Here is a 7,333-nt window from a genome sequence, read left to right as displayed (position 1 = left end):
ACGTCTACTCGCCGAGGGAGAGCACGTCTACTCGCCCAGGGAGAGCACGTCTACTCGCCCAGGGAGAGCACGTCTACTCGCCCAGGGAGAGCACGTCTACTCGCCCAGGGAGAGCACGTCTACTCGCCCAGGGAGAGCACGTCTACTCGCCCAGGGAGAGCACGTCTACTCGCCCAGGGAGAGCACGTCTACTCGCCCAGGGAGAGCACGTCTACTCGCCCAGGGAGAGCACGTCTACTCGCCCAGGGAGAGCACGTCTACTCGCCCAGGGAGAGCACGTCTACTCGCCGAGGGAGAGCACGTCTACTCGCCAAAGGGAGAGCACGTCTACTCGCCCAGGGAGAGCACGTCTACTCGCCCAGGGAGAGCACGTCTACTCGCCGAGGGAGAGCACGTCTACTCGCCGAGGGAGAGCACGTCTACTCGCCGAGGGAGAGCACGTCTACTCGCCGAGGGAGAGCACGTCTACTCGCCGAGGGAGAGCACGTCTACCTCCCGCCTGAGGGAGAGCACGGGGGGGGGGGACAAAGACAGGCGGCAGCAGCTTCGGTGAACGTCACCCGGGAGGCGACCGGGGCTGTCCCGGGGCAGTCCCGGGAAGCCGGCGTCCGACACAGGGAACCGTCAGCTGCCGGACCGGGGCGAATCCCCGCGGCCACGGCAGGGGTGGGGGCTCGAAGACAGCCGGCAGCCGCTTCGGTGAACGTCACCCGGGAGGAGACTGGGGCCGTCCCGGGGCCGTCCCGGGATGCCGGCATCCGGCACGGGGGTCCCGGCCGCGGCCGGACCGGCTCGAATCCCCGCGGTCCCGGCAGCAGCCGGAGCCGCTCGCCGTTCGGGCTCCCGGCACCCTACGGATCCGGCGACTCGTTCGCCGGCGGCGGGGGGAGGCAGTGAAGGAGGTGCGGGGAGAAGCGGCAGCGGAGGCGGAGGGGGGGGGGGGGCTCGAAGACAGCCGGCAGCCGCTTCGGAGAACGTCACCCGGCCGGCGACCGCGGCCGTTCCGGGGCCGTCCCGGGAAGCCTGCGACAGGCACGGGGTCCCGGCCTCGGCCGGACCCGCACTGGGTGCCGCCGCCTCGGGCTCTCGGGACGGTATGGATCCGCCGACTCGTTCGCGGGCGGCGGGGGGAGGCAGTGGAGGGGGTGCGGGCAGAAGCGGCAGCGGAGGCGGAGGGGGGGGGGGCTCGAAGACAGCCGGCAGCCGCTTCGGTGAACGTCACCCAGGAGGCGATCGGGGCCGTCCCGGGGCCGTCCCGGGATGCCGGCTTCCGCCACGGGGTCCCGGCCGCGGCCGGAGCGGCTCGAATCCCCGCGGTCCCGGCAGCAGCCGGAGCCGCTCGCCGTTCGGGCTCCCGGCACCCTACGGATCCGGCGACTCGTTCGCGGGAGGCGGGGGGAGGCAGTGAAGGAGGTGCGGGCAGAAGCGGCAGCGGAGGCGGAGGGGGGGGGGGGGGGGCTCGGAGACAGCCGTCAACCGCTTCGGTGAACGTCACCCGGGAGGCGACCGGCGACCGGCCCGGGAAGCCATCGTCTGGGTCGGGATCCCGGCCGCGGCCGGACCGGCTCGAAGCCCCGCGGCCCCGGCACGGGGGAGGCCCAAAGACTGGCGGCAGCCGCTTCGCTGAACGTCACCCGGCCGGCGACCGGGGCCGTCCCGGGGCCGTCCCGGGATGCCGGCTTCCGGCACGGGGTCCCGGCCGCGGCCGGAGCGGCTCGAAGCCCCGCGGTCCCGGCAGCAGCCGGAGCCGCTCGCCGTTCGGGCTCCCGGCACCCTACGGATCCGGCGACTCGTTCGCGGGCGGCGGGGGGAGGCAGTGGAGGGGGTGCGGGCAGAAGCGGCAGCGGAGGCGGAGGGGGGGGGGGCTCGAAGACAGCCGGCAGCCGCTTCGGTGAACGTCACCCAGGAGGCGATCGGGGCCGTCCCGGGGCCGTCCCGGGATGCCGGCTTCCGCCACGGGGTCCCGGCCGCGGCCGGAGCGGCTCGAATCCCCGCGGTCCCGGCAGCAGCCGGAGCCGCTCGCCGTTCGGGCTCCCGGCACCCTACGGATCCGGCGACTCGTTCGCGGGAGGCGGGGGGAGGCAGTGAAGGAGGTGCGGGCAGAAGCGGCAGCGGAGGCGGAGGGGGGGGGGGGGGGGCTCGGAGACAGCCGTCAACCGCTTCGGTGAACGTCACCCGGGAGGCGACCGGCGACCGGCCCGGGAAGCCATCGTCCGGCCCGGGATCCCGGCCGCGGCCGGACCGGCTCGAAGCCCCGCGGCCCCGGCACGGGGGAGGCCCAAAGACTGGCGGCAGCCGCTTCGCTGAACGTCACCCGGCCGGCGACCGGGGCCGTCCCGGGGCCGTCCCGGGATGCCGGCTTCCGGCACGGGGTCCCGGCCGCGGCCGGAGCGGCTCGAATCCCCGCGGTCCCGGCAGCAGCCGGAGCCGCTCGCCGTTCGGGCTCCCGGCACCCTACGGATCCGCCGACTCGTTCGCCGGCGGCGGGGGGAGGCAGTGGAGGGGGTGCGGGCAGAAGCGGCAGCGGAGGCGGAGGGGGGGGGGGCTCGAAGACAGCCGGCAGCCGCTTCGGTGAACGTCACCCGGCCGGCGACCGGGGCCGTCCCGGGGCTGTCCGGGGATGCCGGCTTCCGGCACGGGGTCCCGGCCGCGGCCGGAGCGGCTCGAATCCCCGCGGTCCCGGCAGCAGCCGGAGCCGCTCGCCGTTCGGGCTCCCGGCACCCTACAGATCCGGCGACTCGTTCGCGGGCGGCGGGGGGAGGCAGTGGAGGGGGTGCGGGCAGAAGCGGCCGCGGAGGCGGAGGGGGGGGGGGGGGCTCGAAGACAGCCGTCAGCCGCTTCGGTGTACGTCACCCGGGAGGCGACCGGGACCGGCCCGGGAAGCCATCGTCCGGCCCCGGATCCCGGCCGCGGCCGGACCGGCTCGAAGCCCCGCGGCCCCGGCACGGGGGAGGCCCAAAGACTGGCGGCAGCCGCTTCGCTGAACGTCACCCGGCCGGCGACCGGGGCCGTCCCGGGGCCGTCCCGGGATGCCGGCTTCCGGCACGGGGTCCCGGCCGCGGCCGGACCGGCTCGAATCCCCGCGGTCCCGGCAGCAGCCGGAGCCGCTCGCCGTTCGGGCTCCCGGCACCCTACAGATCCGGCGACTCGTTCGCGGGCGGCGGGGGGAGGCAGTGGAGGGGGTGCGGGCAGAAGCGGCCGCGGAGGCGGAGGGGGGGGGGGGGGCTCGAAGACAGCCGTCAGCCGCTTCGGTGAACGTCACCCGGGAGGCGACCGGGACCGGCCCGGGAAGCCATCGTCCGGCCCCGGATCCCGGCCGCGGCCGGACCGGCTCGAAGCCCCGCGGCCCCGGCACGGGGGAGGCCCAAAGACTGGCGGCAGCCGCTTCGCTGAACGTCACCCGGCCGGCGACCGGGGCCGTCCCGGGGCCGTCCCGGGATGCCGGCTTCCGGCACGGGGGTCCCGGCCGCGGCCGGACCGGCTCGAATCCCCGCGGTCCCGGCAGCAGCCGGAGCCGCTCGCCGTTCGGGCTCCCGGCACCCTACAGATCCGGCGACTCGTTCGCGGGCGGCGGGGGGAGGCAGTGGAGGGGGTGCGGGCAGAAGCGGCCGCGGAGGCGGAGGGGGGGGGGGGGCTCGAAGACAGCCGTCAGCCGCTTCGGTGAACGTCACCCGGGAGGCGACCGGGGACCGGCCCGGGAAGCCATCGTCCGGCCCCGGATCCCGGCCGCGGCCGGACCGGCTCGAAGCCCCGCGGCCCCGGCACGGGGGAGGCCCAAAGACTGGCGGCAGCCGCTTCGCTGAACGTCACCCGGCCGGCGACCGGGGCCGTCCCGGGGCCGTCCCGGGATGCCGGCTTCCGGCACGGGGTCCCGGCCGCGGCCGGACCGGCTCGAATCCCCGCGGTCCCGGCAGCAGCCGGAGCCGCTCGCCGTTCGGGCTCCCGGCACCCTACGGATCCGCCGACTCGTTCGCCGGCGGCGGGGGGAGGCAGTGGAGGCGGTGCGGGGAGAAGCGGCAGCGGAGGCGGAGGGGGGGCGGGGGGGACGATAGTGGCGGGGGGCGGGGGGGTGCTCGAAGGCAGCCGGCAGCCGGTTCGGTGAACATTCGCCGGGGCGGGGGGGGCGACCTGTCCGTGCCCGGGGCAGCCCCGGGAAGCCGGCAGCCAGCACGGGGGTCCCGGCAGCACCTGTTCCCTGCCCTGGGACTTGCCGTGCCCGGCGGCCGGTTGCCGGGTGGGGGGGAGCGATGAGAGGCGGGGCGCAGCGGCCGGGGCAGCGCCGGGCCGCAGCGGGGGGCTGGGCGGGTGGGGTAGGCGTCGAGCGGCAAGCCCTCGGCTGCAGCGAATGTTCGGCGGTGCGGGGCGGGGGGGGACGGGACGACACGTTGGGGGCGCCGAGTCCGAGCCACCCCCGGCCCCAGGGGCGGCCGGAGGGGGAGGCCGGTGCCTGGCCCTGGGAGCTGCTGGGCGCCGGATGGCCGAGGGTGCGTCAGAAGCCGCCCGAGCGGTCGAGCAGGTCCTCCAGAAAGGCCTAGGGTGGCTTCGAGGGCCCCGGGAGCAGTCGAGGGAGGCCTCCAGGCAGGTCTGGAGTGGATGGGAGGCCTTCCAAAGCAGACAAGGGAGGCTGCCAGCGGGGCCTAGGCTGGCACTGCAGCCTGTAAATGGTTGGGGGGGGGGGCCTCTGGTGCGGCCTGGAGTCTCTGGGTGGCGTCCAGAGAGGTGCAAAAGATCCTCTGGTGCGGCCTGTGGTGGCGGAGAAGCCTGCAGAGCGTGCGGGGGAGGCTTCTGGTGCGGCCTGGGGTGGGTCGGAAGCCTGCAGAGCGTGCGGGAGAGGCTTCTGGTGCGGCCTGGGGTGGCTGAGAAGCCTGCAGAGCGTGCGGGAGAGGCTTCTGCTGCGGCCTGGGGTGGCTGAGAAGCCTGCAGAGCGTGCGGGAGAGGCTTCTGCTGCGGCCTGGGGTGGCTGAGAAGCCTGCAGAGCGTGCGGGGGAGGCTTCTGCTGCGGCCTGGGGTGGGTCAGAAGCCTACAGAGCATGCGGGGGAGGCTTCTGGTGCGGCCTGGGGTGGGTCGGAAGCCTGCAGAGCGTGCGGGAGAGGCTTCTGTTGGGGCCTGGGGTGGCTGAGAAGCCTGCAGAGCGTGCGGGGGAGGCTTCTGCTGCGGCCTGGGGTGGCTGAGAAGCCTGCAGAGCGTGCGGGGGAGGCTTCTGGTGCGGCCTGGGGTGGCTGAGAAGCCTGCAGAGCGTGCGGGGGAGGCTTCTGGTGCGGCCTGGGGTGGCTGAGAAGCCTGCAGAGCGTGCGGGGGAGGCTTCTGGTGCGGCCTGGGGTGGGACGGAAGCCTGCAGAGCGTGCGGGAGAGGCTTCTGCTGCGGCCTGGGGTGGGTCGGAAGCCTGCAGAGCGTGCGGGAGAGGCTTCTGTTGGGGCCTGGGGTGGCTGAGAAGCCTGCAGAGCGTGCGGGAGAGGCTTCTGCTGCGGCCTGGGGTGGCTGAGAAGCCTGCAGAGCGTGCGGGAGAGGCTTCTGCTGCGGCCTGGGGTGGCTGAGAAGCCTGCAGAGCGTGCGGGAGAGGCTTCTGCTGCGGCCTGGGGTGGCTGAGAAGCCTGCAGAGCGTGCGGGAGAGGCTTCTGCTGCGGCCTGGGGTGGCTGAGAAGCCTGCAGAGCGTGCGGGAGAGGCTTCTGCTGCGGCCTGGGGTGGCTGAGAAGCCTGCAGGGCGTGCGGGAGAGGCTTCTGCTGCGGCCTGGGGTGGGTGGGAAGCCTGCAGAGCGTGCGGGGGAGGCTTCTGGTGCGGCCTGGGGTGGCTGAGAAGCCTGCAGAGCGTGCGGGGGAGGCTTCTGGTGCGGCCTGGGGTGGCTGAGAAGCCTGCAGAGCGTGCGGGAGAGGCTTCTGGTGCGGCCTGGGGTGGCTGAGAAGCCTGCAGAGCGTGCGGGAGAGGCTTCTGGTGCGGCCTGGGGTGGCTGAGAAGCCTGCAGAGCGTGCGGGAGAGGCTTCTGCTGCGGCCTGGGGTGGCTGAGAAGCCTGCAGAGCGTGCGGGAGAGGCTTCTGCTGCGGCCTGGGGTGGGTCGGAAGCCTGCAGAGCTTGCGGGGGAGGCTTCTGGTGCGGCCTGGGGTGGGTCGGAAGCCTGCAGAGCATGCGGGGGAGGCTTCTGCTGCGGCCTGGGGTCTCTGGGTGGCCTCTAGAGAGGTGCAAAAGACCCTCTGGGTTGGGCTGGGGTGGCTCTTGGACCCCTGCCACACAGTGGAGAGAGGCCTCCGGCCCGCCACCTGTGTCCCTGTGTGCCTGAGTGCCTGTGTCCCTGTGTCCCTGTGTCCCTGTGTCCCTGAGTGCCTGAGTGCCTGTGTCCCTGTGTCCCTGTGTCCCTGAGTGCCTGAGTGCCTGAGTGCCTGTGTCCCTGTGTCCTTGTGTCCCTGTGTCCCTGTGTCCCTGTGTGCCTGAGTGCCTGTGTCCCTGTGTCCCTGTCTGTGTACCTGTGTGCGAGAGTGTCCGGCACGCCACCCAGCGGCGGCGGGCAAGCAGGTAGGCGGGTGGGCGGGCCGGCGAGGGCCAGTGTGAGTTTGGGGGGTGGGAGGGGAGGCGGCAGCTGGAAGCGTCAGAGGAGGGGGCGTGGCTCCGGCTGGCCCCGGGAGCAGGTTCCCGGGACCGGGACCGGCTGGACCCGGCGGGTGGTTGATCCCGGGGCGGGGGGCAGAGGCGGCGGGAAGCGGCAGCTGCGTGTGCGGCGGGGGGGGTGGAGGGCGAACCGCGGCGGGAAGCGGATGCTTCAGAGCAGGTTACGGGGGCGGGGACGGACGACACCACCTGTCCCCGCCCCGGGACGGGCTGGACCCGGCGCCCTGGACCCGGCGCCGTGTACCCGCCGCCGCCCCCGCCGCCGCCCCCCTCCGCCACCCCGGGACCCCGACGTTTTTTTGGCGCCCGCGCCTTTTTTTGCTCCCCGCCTGCCCGCGCTGCCCCGGGCCCTCCCCCGGGGCGGGGCGGGAGGGAGGGAGGGACGGACGGACGGGTAGCCGGGGATCTCCGAGCGCGCGCCACCAGACCGAGGCGGGTCCCGGCGGCGGCGGCGGCGGCGGCGGCGGCAGCAAGCGACGGCGGGGGGGGCAGGCTAGGGAGAGAGGGGGAGCGGCATGCGGTAGGGCTGGGGGGTTTGTTTCGGGGGGGAGGGGTGGGGGGGGGGTGGCAGCGGTCAGCGAGAGCGGGGAGAGGGGGAGCGGCATGCGGTAGGGCTGGGGTGTTTTTGGGGTGGGGGCGTTGGGGGGATTAGCGGGCGGGCGGGCAGCCGAGCCAAGCGGCAAGCCGGGGGGGCGGGCGAGGGCGGCTTTAGGGCCGGAGGAGCGGAGCGCA

Source organism: Melanerpes formicivorus, unplaced genomic scaffold (genome assembly GCF_026170545.1).
Source record: "Melanerpes formicivorus ecotype bairdi unplaced genomic scaffold, bMelFor1.0.p_v2 SCAF_338, whole genome shotgun sequence".
NCBI lineage: Eukaryota > Metazoa > Chordata > Aves > Piciformes > Picidae > Melanerpes > Melanerpes formicivorus.
The sequence above is the reverse complement of the archived record's forward strand: the minus strand, read 5'-3'. Positions refer to the sequence as shown.